Here is an 11670-nt window from a genome sequence, read left to right as displayed (position 1 = left end):
CAATTAAGTGCTACTACCTAAGGGAAGAAAAAGCTTGGGTTCAAAATAGAATAATAATACTATAATAGTTAAGTCTCTTATGAATCACTATATCCTTACAAGTTACAACAATAATAGGTATCATAGTTAATTTTTCTACTAACACTACTTAAATTATCAACAAATTATTTTATGTTACACTACAAAAAAAAAAGCTATTTCAACACTTTTTTTAACGATCATAATTAAGTGTAAAAATTAATATATATTTTTAACAAATATTATAAATGTCAAATTTTCTATTTTTTTTTTATAAATAACTTTACCGTCGAAAATTATTCTTCAATTTTGACGGTCCCAATTTATTTCACTAAGAAAGAAGAAAGCATCATACTGCTCTTTTCCCTTGGCTCCGTCAAAAATATCACACTCCTCTCAGTCATTCTTCAGCTCCAGTATAATGATGATGAAAAAGTATAGCTATGCATGTTAACATAAATTACTATAACTTCAGTCTTAAGATCTCGTTTCATTTTTGAGTTCCAAAATCAACTTCGTCTTGTTAGATATTTTTTTTTCCTCTCTCAAGATTTTTTTATTCTTTCATAAATCTGTTTTAATTTTTGTTTTCATGCTTCAGATTTCAAAATTTTTATATTCAAGCTTCTTATTATTTTACGTATTAAGGTAAGTATTCATATTCTTAGATCTATTCTCTAATTTATATTTTCTGATTTGGCTTTTTATTGATCTGTTTTATAATTCGTAGTTTTTTATTTGTTCGTCATACCTAATTGCTCTTGAATTTGTTCCTCATATCTGATTTGGTAATTAGTGTAAATCTGTTCTATATATTCGATAATTTGCTCTACTCTATTTGATTTTTCTATTTCTTTTATTCATAATAAAAAAGTGAGAGAAAGATAACTGTGACTTGTTGATGTAATTTTAGTGTTTGTTCTATTTTAGAATTTTATTCAATTTATGTTTTATCTAATTTGACTTCTGATCCTTTATTTTTTTTTTCTTATCAAACAATTTTATCAATGGCCAAATTGCTGTTGAAGAAACACAAGTCAACCAGTTGAGGCAAATATTCTTTATTATTGAAGCTTACTCTTAGTTAAACTTAAAGAATTTTAATTGTGTTTAGTGGCATTTTAATTTTTCATGTACTGCAATCTCACTGCTCTTTTAATGGTTTTCAGCCCCTTCATTCCTTCATCCCAAACATATATATGTACTTCAATATTTTATTTTATTTCATTTGGTTCTTACCTGTCCTTAAATATTCTGGAGGGGTGAAGGCTAAATTTGTACTATAACTTTTGCCATCTCTGCTGTTTTTCATTAGTCCAAAACAAGAGAGTCTAGGGTTGCCATCCTGTCCACCATTGATACCATGTAGACATAAACATTGCTTGATAAAACATACTGACTTAAGAAAAGGAATAAGCCTACTCGTAGAAGCTTAACTACCTAATCGAACAAAATTCTATAAGCATTAAGATCATGGTATAATGCCCTTCCTTGACTGCTGCAATATTCCAATGCTTGTGCCAAATGCAAGGCAACTCTCAGCCTCATTGCCCATTCCATGGGCTGGGACTCCCCTGCCAGATAGATTTCGCACAAATCACAATCACAAATCAGTGGTTATTAAGTTAACATTTCTGAAAACATTTAGCTTCTCATGCAAAATGTCTAGTCCATGGCAATTGTTGACACAACATGGCATATCTCAAAACATTCATTCCCTCTATATGTTACAAATGATTACAATTAACAAAACCAAACAGAAAAAAAAATGAATGGAACTCACAGTGAAAGAGGTGCTTGGAGGGAGTTTCATGGGGCATAAACTCTGCCACAAGGAACCTCTCTTCTCCTTCACAGCAACAAAACCAAAAGCTTATTCTTTATATGACCTTTTTTCTTTTTGTTGGTATTCTAGGATCTCCAAATCTAGCCAACACTTGTTCACATTCTCTTCTGCTACTCCACAGCATTTCTTCTAGCAAAAATCACCCTTAGATTATTTATTCTTTTTAAAGTTTGAGTGCTTTTTTTTTAACTCTCTGAACTACTTATCCTTAGTTTTTGTCAACTGAGATTTCATTTTCTATAATATTCTGTTAATTACTTCAAGTAGATTTGGCATGCATGAAAGAATTTCTAGCTTTTATAAGTACTACCACTTTAATCTCGTTTGTCGTGGCTCGTTTGTTAATTATCTGTCAATTAAGTAGTGCATGTATGTTCATTTCTTTTTGCTTCAACTTTTAGGATCCCTAGACACCACATATTTATGCCTAATGCATAGAATTAAATTCCCTAGGTTCATATAGATTTGGATTTTAATTTAGATGATTGCATGGATTATTCATTATACAAAAAGTGATGTTTGCATTATTTTTTATTATTTGTTATACATTTATTATGATATAAATAAAAAAATTTATCTTTTATCATAAATATTAATTATTTTTTAAAAGAATGTAAAAAAAATTATAAAAATTATACATAAATAATAATAATAGATATAAAATTCTAGTTTTTAATTTAAGGTACATCAGTACATTGCACCAATGCATATTAGCGCAGTGTTGGGATAGTAGCCAAATAGGTTCGAGTTTGGAGGTTTCCGCTTTTAGGTTTAGGCGTTTCTGGAACTTAGTCGCAACAAGATCACAACTTTGCTTTCAGATTTTTTCTTAACTGATTTCTATTGATTATTTTTAGCTTTTGGTATAGACTCTTGTTACATGCATTCTTTAGATTTTATTATAGCTACACTTGTGTTTTAACTTTTTTTTTTTCTATTGAGGCTTGTGGTCTCTAGTGCTTATTTTTAATATTTTTTTTAGGTATGTTAAGCTTGTCATATATTCAATGAACAAGAATTGGATGCAAATTAAGAATAGAGCCCTTTTACAATATAGTATGGGCTCAAATGAATTCTTCTTATCGGAGTTATCGACATCTACTAAAAAAAAGGTATTTTGAACCTTATGATAACCCTGAAATTGCTCGAACCAATATACCATTGGAAATGGAAAAAGAGGATTGGGATTACGTTGTGAATCTTTGGATTGATGAAGGCTGGCAGGTTTGTACTTCACATGACATAATCAATAATTGTTAATTGACTTAGATTTAACTAGCCTCTTTTATCACATGTTATGACATATTTTGTTAATTATTAGAAAATAAGTCAACAAAACAAGATGAGTTGAGCTGCAAATAGCATTATCCATACCACTGGTGCTAAGGGAGCCCAACAAAGAACTGAAGAGGCGGTATCTAAATTTTACTAATTTATAGACTTAATTTGAAGATATATATTAGTTGCTATATTTATAAGATATGTTATTTGTGGCTACAGTTTGAGCAAATAGGACAAGAAATTGACCGTCTTCGTCTTTGGGAGCTTACACATACCCGTGCTAATGGACAAGCTTGCAATGAAGAAACTCAAGAAAAACTTGTAAGATATGTTATCACATGTTATGAGTTTTGTTTATTACTTTGATAACTTCTCAAAATTATTTCTTCCTTTTTTGATAACTTTGTAATTTTTTAAATAAGTTCTACAGAAGATAAAATTATTAAAAAATTAGTTGTGCTTTGTCGAAAGCATTAGTATATTAGGAGCTATTTCTGCTTCAGATTTTGTTGTTAAAGTCTTGAAAAATTGTGTTTATTTTGTCCTTACTTTATGTATGTTAAATTTTCTGCCTGTTCTGCCTGGCATTTAATGTTGCTAATTGGTTTTTTTGCGGTGAATAGTTCAATTCTTTAACACTCTTCCAACAAAAAAATCATTGTTAGTCTGTAATTATAGTAAGATGGTAAAGTGTGATGCAATATTTTCAATCATTAAAGTGCTATCAGCTGAACATGTACATGCAGATCTTTTGATGCTTGATTGACATTAGAAATTGTCCATAGTTTTATTTTGCATAAGAATTCTTATTACATTTGTGTATATATGTAATATTGTTGGCTATCCACAGAAGCTGGTTATTGATTATTAAAGCTCTTAAGCAATTCATATCATCATTGCTTATGAAGTGATTATGTATAACTTGTGGGCTGTGGTGTAATTGAGTGACAGTGATATCCAAAATACAACCTGCAGAGTTTCATTTGCATAATAAATGTGAATTTTCTATAAGTATATGTGATTTATCTGAAGTTATCCTTTTAGGTTGATTTTTATTGATTTTATTAGGTTGATTTGATCATTTTTAGGATTTACTTAAGGAATTATCATCTCAAATAAATGAAGGAACATTAGAGATGAATGAACATGAGGTGATGGTAGAAGTATTTAGACTTGAACGACATGGACGAGTTCGTGGTTATGGGGCTGGCGTGACACCTACATAGTTATGGGGTCCTAGATCATTCATATTTTTTAATCTCCAAACAAAACTTCAATGTGCAGAAAAAAAAATATGAAGACTCTAAAATAGAGGTGGAAGATTTAAAGAGAAAGGTAGATCATATGGCAGGAATACTTGAGCAACTATTGGATGGAAGGTTGCCTATAATTCAAAGTGATAACAATCCTACTTCACTTGATTAATGCTCAAGACTTTGATGAGTTTATGTGTGATTCATATAGCACTATACAAAAAAACATTAATATGATATTATGATATTGAGTATTGGTTTTGGTACTTGGTGTTAATTGTTGTTGATATACTTGTCAAATGCTAAATAAGGATCAGAATGCTATTTGTATTAGTTTTGAATCATGATCAATGATCAAAATTGCAAAGTTCTTGTTTGATTTTATACAATGATTATGTATGATAAAGTGAAAGCATATTCATGTCATAGTGGTAGAATTTTTATTTTGTCTATTGTTATAGTAATTTTTATTTAAACAACAAATAATAGGTGAAACCTTAATTTTTATAATAATGAATGTAAAAAAAATATGATTGAGTTTTTTTTATGGTAAAAAATTGTCAAAAAATATTCATGATATAGTATATTTCATGGTTAATAATTGTAAAAAATTGTTGTTGAGAATTTTTTATGGTCAATAAGTGTCAAAATAAATAGTATTTTTTACGGTTAATAAGTATCACAAAAAATATATTCTCAAATTTTTCTAACATTATTTTTGACGGCCAATATTTATCAAAATAAGATTAAGCTTTTTTGACAATTACTTATATGTTAAAAATACTATTTTTGACAAAACTTTTATTAACATATTTTTATAATTAAAATAGTATCAAAAATTATTTTTTTGATGATTTTTAATTCTTTTTTGACACATATAACCCTAAAAAATAATCTATATTGTTGTAGTGGTTGTTTAGTTGTCACACTGTACTTTACATTGTCAATAGTGTATCCAAAATAACTTAATTCAATTATTAATTTCCCATTTGTCACTAATAATAAGTAATAATGAGCGATCAAATTTTGAATAAAATGTTTTTTAAACCAAACTAAAATTCCAACCACATACATTATTTCAAAATGAGGAAATTAACCCAAAAAAAAAAAAATCACACAAATTTTATAACTGCGTAAGTTCCTTTATTGCTGCTCAAGTGTCATCAAGTTTGGAAGATCTATTCTTTAGTGGGATAAAAGCTATAATCACCAATGTTTTTTTTCCGCTACAATATACAAGACAGGTTGCAACAGTTCTTTTATGATTTGGCAGCGATTTTTGAAACAGCAACAAATAAACTACTGTTATTTCATATATATTGGTTTTGTTGTCCACTCTTTGTCTTTAGACAAAGAATGAAGATATTTATAAGAGACTTTGATACTTAAGTTAATAAATGTTTTAGTAGAATTTAAAAAAAAAATAAATGATCTTTTACCTGAAATGTATATGTATTTATAAAAATGGAATGTAGATAATTTGGTCTTTTTTTATATTATTACAAGTTATTGTTCGATGATGGTGAGTAGTTATCCCTCCATTATATAGGCAATTACTAAATAATGGAGTATTTTTCCCTTTCTATACTATGTAACCATAATGGAGAGTTTTCACTACCACAAAAACGGAAGATAGCAGACAATTAGCAGCTATTTTGACAATCGTCGCTATCTAACGATTTTCCAGCAGTTTCAGTGGTGAACGCAGGAAGAGCAGCTATTTGATTTGATTTTGCCACAAATTTTTGAAAAAATGCTGCTAATCTAAATTTTTTTGGCGATATTTTAATTCCTATTTCCCAAAAACACAACACTCAGCACTCAGCAGCTTCAACAAATAAAAAAAAAAAGAAAGAAAGCAATGTTAAGAGAAGAGAGGGAGAAACAGAGAAGGAGAGGAAAGGGAGGAAGGAGCTGGGCCGGCGCTGCTGAGTTCGCTGCCGCCGTCGCGTTGCCGTGCCGTTAGAAAGCCAGAACCGCAAGAGAAAGAACTGCGAAGAGAGAGGGAGACCGCATCAGCTCACCGCGAAGCCAGCGCCGTCGTCGTCCTCATCGCGGGTCTGCACCGTCGCCTCTTGCCACCGCCGCCACCACTAAGCTTGCTGTCATCGCCACTGAAGCCGAAGAGAGAGAGAGTGTGTTCGCGAAGAGAGGGAGAGCGCGCGCTCACGAAGGAGAAGAACGACGAAGAGTGAAGGAGAAGCAGAAGATGATGAACCCAGGGGAGAAGGAGGAGGTTCGTTCTTGCACCGTCCTGCTATGCCGCCGCGGCTACCGTCGATTGGGGTCAAGGCCGTCGCCGTCGCACCCTGTTCCAGTCGCCATTAGGGTTTTTTGTTGTTGTCATTGATAGCGCCGCCGCTGGGAGGAGCCGAAAGGGGAGAGGAGGTCGCCGTCAAACACGCCGCCACCAGTTACAACCGTCGCCGAAACCAGGACAGATTCACCAATAACTCTGCTTCTTCCTTTCTTGAATATGTTCTGCTTCTATTTTGTTCCAATATTCTCCTAACTTTCTTTCTATGCACTTTGAAATTGGTTTTGCTAATTTTTTTGTACCCAGTAATTGCTTTGCTTCATCGATGGTATGTCTTGCTTGCTTTTCAAATTTAATTTTGCTGCCTGACTGACAATGACATGGGTATTGTACATTTTATTGATTTATTATTTCCTTGGATATGTTGTACTGGCACTTGATAAACTTGTTCTCCACCATGAGGGTGTTGAGATATTATACTCATTAAAACAAAGGTAGATTTCATTACTTGCTTCCTCTCATTTGATGGCGTTTACCTATGTGGGGGTGTGTCGTGTTTGCTTTTCAAATTTAATTTTGCCCAAGCTCCAAGTTGTAACAGTAATGAACATTATTGGTATGCTAGAGGCCTAAGGTATTTTATTAATTTTTTCATGACTGTGCTTGTAAGAGGATCATTTGATTTCAAACTACAGTCAAGTAAGTGCAATCATGTAATTAGAATTAATGTGCCTTAGGATAACTTAGTTATTTTTATGATGGATATGAGAATATTAAGTAATGATTAGCCTTTGCATCTTATGTGAATGGTCCCAATTGAACCTTCTTTACAAGTCTCGTTCTTTCTAATTGATAAATGTTGTTTTCCTCTTGGGAAGTTCATTATGACGAGTATTTGGAGTCAATGTGATCTCAAACTCTGTTTGTTACTGTTGGTTAAGCTTCTATTTTGTAGTGGCTTAGAAGTAGACAGAGACACTATAACTGGGCCACTAAAGGGTCTAACAGCAATGATGAAAAGCAGAGTTCGGATTCTAAAAGTGTTGTGGAGTTAACTATTGGAATATCAGGTGAGATTGAATTTGTTGCCTAATTTCTGAAAGTTCATTTGAGATCTACAACATGATTTTTTTTTTCTTATTATAAGTTTAAGGTGGCACTTCAATATATTATGTATTCATGCTACTGATTTGTATCATATATTTCATAGTTGATATTTTTCAAATAATTATTTTTTTAATGTATGGATACTTTTTCATTTATTGTTTGTAGTAGCCTGATTGTGAATTATACTTGCTGGATGATTTTTATTTCATGATTATCTTGTTTTCTAATTGCAGAAGAAGCTCAGCAAGTAACCAGTGATGATGCACCAGAGAAGAATCCTCAATATACCACTGTTTATATTAGCAATCTCGCTCTAGAGGCAAGGGTTTTATTTTTTGGCCATTTTAATATAACCTAGTATTATAGCTATATTGAAAGGTGGAGGGCTATGGCAGTCAGTTGTCTGAATTAGCAGTACAGATCTATTAGGCGGCTAGCTATAAAATGTGATGGATTCCTGCAAGTTAAGTTTAATCGAAAATTACTTATTGGAAGTTCTCATAGGTATTGAAATTGCAGGTTATATCTGTTGGTCTTCATCACCATTTTCATGCCCTTAGTGTTGGAATTATTGAAGATGTTAGGGTGCAACGTGACAAAGGTTTTGGATTTATGAGAAACAAAAGATGGTTGGCTTAGTTGGCTTATACTGGAGTTAGTTTTGCTAGTTTTTTAAGTAATGCATTGCTTGTTAAGTTTTAATTTGATTTATATATTATATTTTTTCTTTAAGAGCAGTATTTACCCTTAGAAAGGATAACACTAGAAAAATACACCAAACAAATGTATGCTTTTTTTTTTTTTTAATTTGATGTATGAAATTGCGGCAGTTCAAAACCGTTGCATTTTTTCAAAAAGCCTCACATAAATTTACGGCATTTTTTTTAAAAATCCACTTACCAAATAGCGGCGGTTTTAGCAAAATCAATTGTCTGATTTGCTGTGGTTGTGCCAGCGGTTCCTTAGAACTGCTGCAAAATCAAATCTCCACTCCTAACTTGCAACGTTTTTGGAACCGCTGGTATACTATTTTGTGGCAGTTAAAAACTGCTGCAAATCCCTATAAAAACCGTTGCTATTTGACGTGTTTCTTGTAGTATTTCTATGGCTGATTTTTTTATATTGGAAGATTAATTAGTTGTGATTTATGTTAATATTATTATATTTTTATGCAGTACGTTAACATATAGAAGGTGCTTGATGTAATTAGAAATCATGAGTAACAATTTTATATAGGACAATGAATTGAACAAAGCTTCCTAAAATTGTCTACCTATACTTTATTTTGGATTTATGTAGCATATGTATCATTAGTCAGTTTTTAAATAATATTAAAATTTAAAAATAGAATTTATTCTAATGGGAGAATATTTTAATATTTATTCTATTTTCAAATATCTAATATTTTTCTATTTCTTCATATGGTATATAGTTACCGAACCGCAAAGGGTTAAATAATCTATAGTACATCTTATTCTTTAATTTTATCTATTTGATCATTTCAGGAGATCAAAATTGTACATTCTGAAGGTTTTGTGGATGAAGTGGACATGAATAGAAGTTTGGGTCGTTTTATCTTTTTCAAAATTTTATTTAGTTCCAAATAAGCGTCTAACTAATTTTTTTAAAAAAATAATGTCAAATACACAATTTCATGATTAATAAACAAAAATATTCTTAAAAGATGTATCCCTAACCACATAGCCAGGGTGTATATTGCCTTTAAAAAATTAGACAACATTTTAATTAACTGTTTTCAAAAGCACTCTTATTAATTTTCTAATATAGAATCTTTAAAACAAAAAAAAAGCGACGACTCTTCAGCTTCTCCAATACCATAAATACCACTTCAAAGACATCAAATATCTCATTATATTTTTATTGTATATAGTACTATATATATGTCTGGTGGCTTCTCATCATGCATATTTACAATCTCAAATAAAATTGTTCCTTCTTTATTTGCACATTATTAACTAAAACTCTTGAAATTATATCATCGGATCAAGCCATGGCCTATGGCCAATCCATGGTGACAACTCTTTTAATTGTTGTAACATTGTTGAACACCATGAGCTTCAAGCTAGAAGCTCGTCATGATCTTACGGAGACAACTGAACCGCAGCTACTAAATATGTATTACTGGAACTACATTCCATTCCCAAATATGTACGACCTGAACCACCAACAGCCGCCGCACCTTGCGGCTACGACCGGTGACTCTCCTCCAAGTCTACACATGATTTACCCAAGCTACCATCATCTCATTTTTCCCTCACCGCGGCATCCGCGTCCGTATCCAGAACCGCTTCCATCACTTCCGTATCCACGTCGGCGTGTGCCGCACCCAGGGTGGCCACGGCGGCGTTGGCCACCACCACAACCTGATCATCGCTTTTATTTTGAAAGAAACTAAAATGAAAAGCCTAAGGCAGGCACGGTATTCACCATGTGGCCACTAAATAAAGGTGGAAACTCAAATTGATAACTGAGAATCGTTAAATGATTTAATTAATTTGACTAAATTTTTATCTAACGGCTCTCAACTATCAACTTCACGTGAAGTCGACTACACCTGAGTTTTCACCCTAAATAAATATTTGCATGCATATTACGTAATAATAATTTGGTCATGTGTACGTGCTAGTCCTCATTATAAATAATGGGTGATTATCTATTATTATATCTTTGCCTTCTCCCGGTGTGACAAAAACCTATTGTACTTTGTGTTTTCTTATTAATTATAATTAATTATGTTGCTATTGATATTCTTATTATATATACTTATTCTATTCTACATGATGAACTTGATTTGTAAACATGTTTAAGAACCTAATAATGATGAAGAAATCAAGTTCATCCACATATATGCTTATTTCAACACTGACAACCCTTGGACAGACCATAAGGTTGTTGCCTTGGCTAGAATTACCGCCAAGGACTTACAGGTTTACCGGAATCGAAGCAATGCCTTTAGGTCTCTCCGAAATTGCCTGTGTTGGGAACCACCGGTAGGCAATAGTTTTAAAGTTAATTGTGATGCAAGCTTGTATATGGATTCAAATTTAGCAGGATTTGGGTGTATTATTAGAGATTCTAAGGGAGATTGGATCTCGGGCTGCTCTGGAAGCATTCCCCCTTGGTCTATAATCAGATGTGAATTATTTGCTGCTTGGAGGGGGCTGGTTTTAGCTTGGGATTGCGGTTTGAGGGATATTATATGTGAAACAGATTGCCTTGACATTCTGCCCATCATGCATGAGCTTACAAGTGGGTATCCATCTGAAGTAACAGATTTGGTTCACAAGATTCAGGAGCTTTTATCTCGTCCTTGGCTTGTTCACGTTGAATGGGTGTCTCGAGAAGCAAATAGAGCTGCGGATTGGATGGCTAAATATGGTGCCAAGAGTAACTCTAATCATGTTATTTGGTCTGAGCCTGGTGTTGATCTCCAACGAATCATTCGCTCGGATTTAGAATAGCTTTTGCTTTGTTTCTTTCCTTGTTTAGTCACCCAAAAAAAAAATACTTGTACTGCAAGCAGGGAGAGCGTTAATTAATAAAAAAATGTTTACTAAAAAGGAGTATGTTATGTATACACTAAAATCAGCCATTAAATTCAACTATCAGTATAAAATACATGTTGAAATATAAATACATATAAAAAATAAATTAAATCACATATGTGTTTATATAGAAATACATTGGTGGTTGATTTTAATAGCTAATTTTGATATACGAATAACATTTTTATACTAAAAAACCTTAGCTTGTTTATTTCCGCTGATTAGATTGTTTGATAAGAGTAAACAAATTTTAAACTATCACAGTTGGTAGTTATAACTGTCATAACTGCTTGGCACGCATATAATTTAAGCTGTGCTTCTTTGTAATGATATGATACAATT

The 11670-nt window shown here is 32.2% G+C and overlaps 3 long non-coding RNA genes across 3 annotated transcripts in view; 2 read left to right on the top strand and 1 right to left on the bottom strand.

Annotated features, from left to right (window-relative positions):
- Nucleotides 1-10591, bottom strand: part of LOC110270391 — an 11952-nt gene extending 1361 nt beyond the window's left edge. The window contains exon 1 of the long non-coding RNA XR_002359871.1: nt 9977-10591. This is a non-coding gene — a long non-coding RNA (uncharacterized LOC110270391). The remainder of the gene's footprint in view (nt 1-9976) is intronic.
- On the top strand, nt 2913-4656 carry LOC110270393. Its single transcript, XR_002359873.1, has 4 exons — nt 2913-3088; nt 3186-3278; nt 3365-3466; nt 4234-4656. It is a non-coding gene; the product is annotated as an uncharacterized LOC110270393 (long non-coding RNA).
- LOC110270392 lies at nt 5442-8030 on the top strand. The gene is made up of 2 exons (XR_002359872.1): nt 5442-7725; nt 7996-8030. It is a non-coding gene; the product is annotated as an uncharacterized LOC110270392 (long non-coding RNA).

The sequence above is a fragment of the Arachis ipaensis genome, chromosome B03 (assembly GCF_000816755.2).
Source record: "Arachis ipaensis cultivar K30076 chromosome B03, Araip1.1, whole genome shotgun sequence".
NCBI lineage: Eukaryota > Viridiplantae > Streptophyta > Magnoliopsida > Fabales > Fabaceae > Arachis > Arachis ipaensis.
This window is presented reverse-complemented; position numbering and strand designations above follow the sequence as displayed.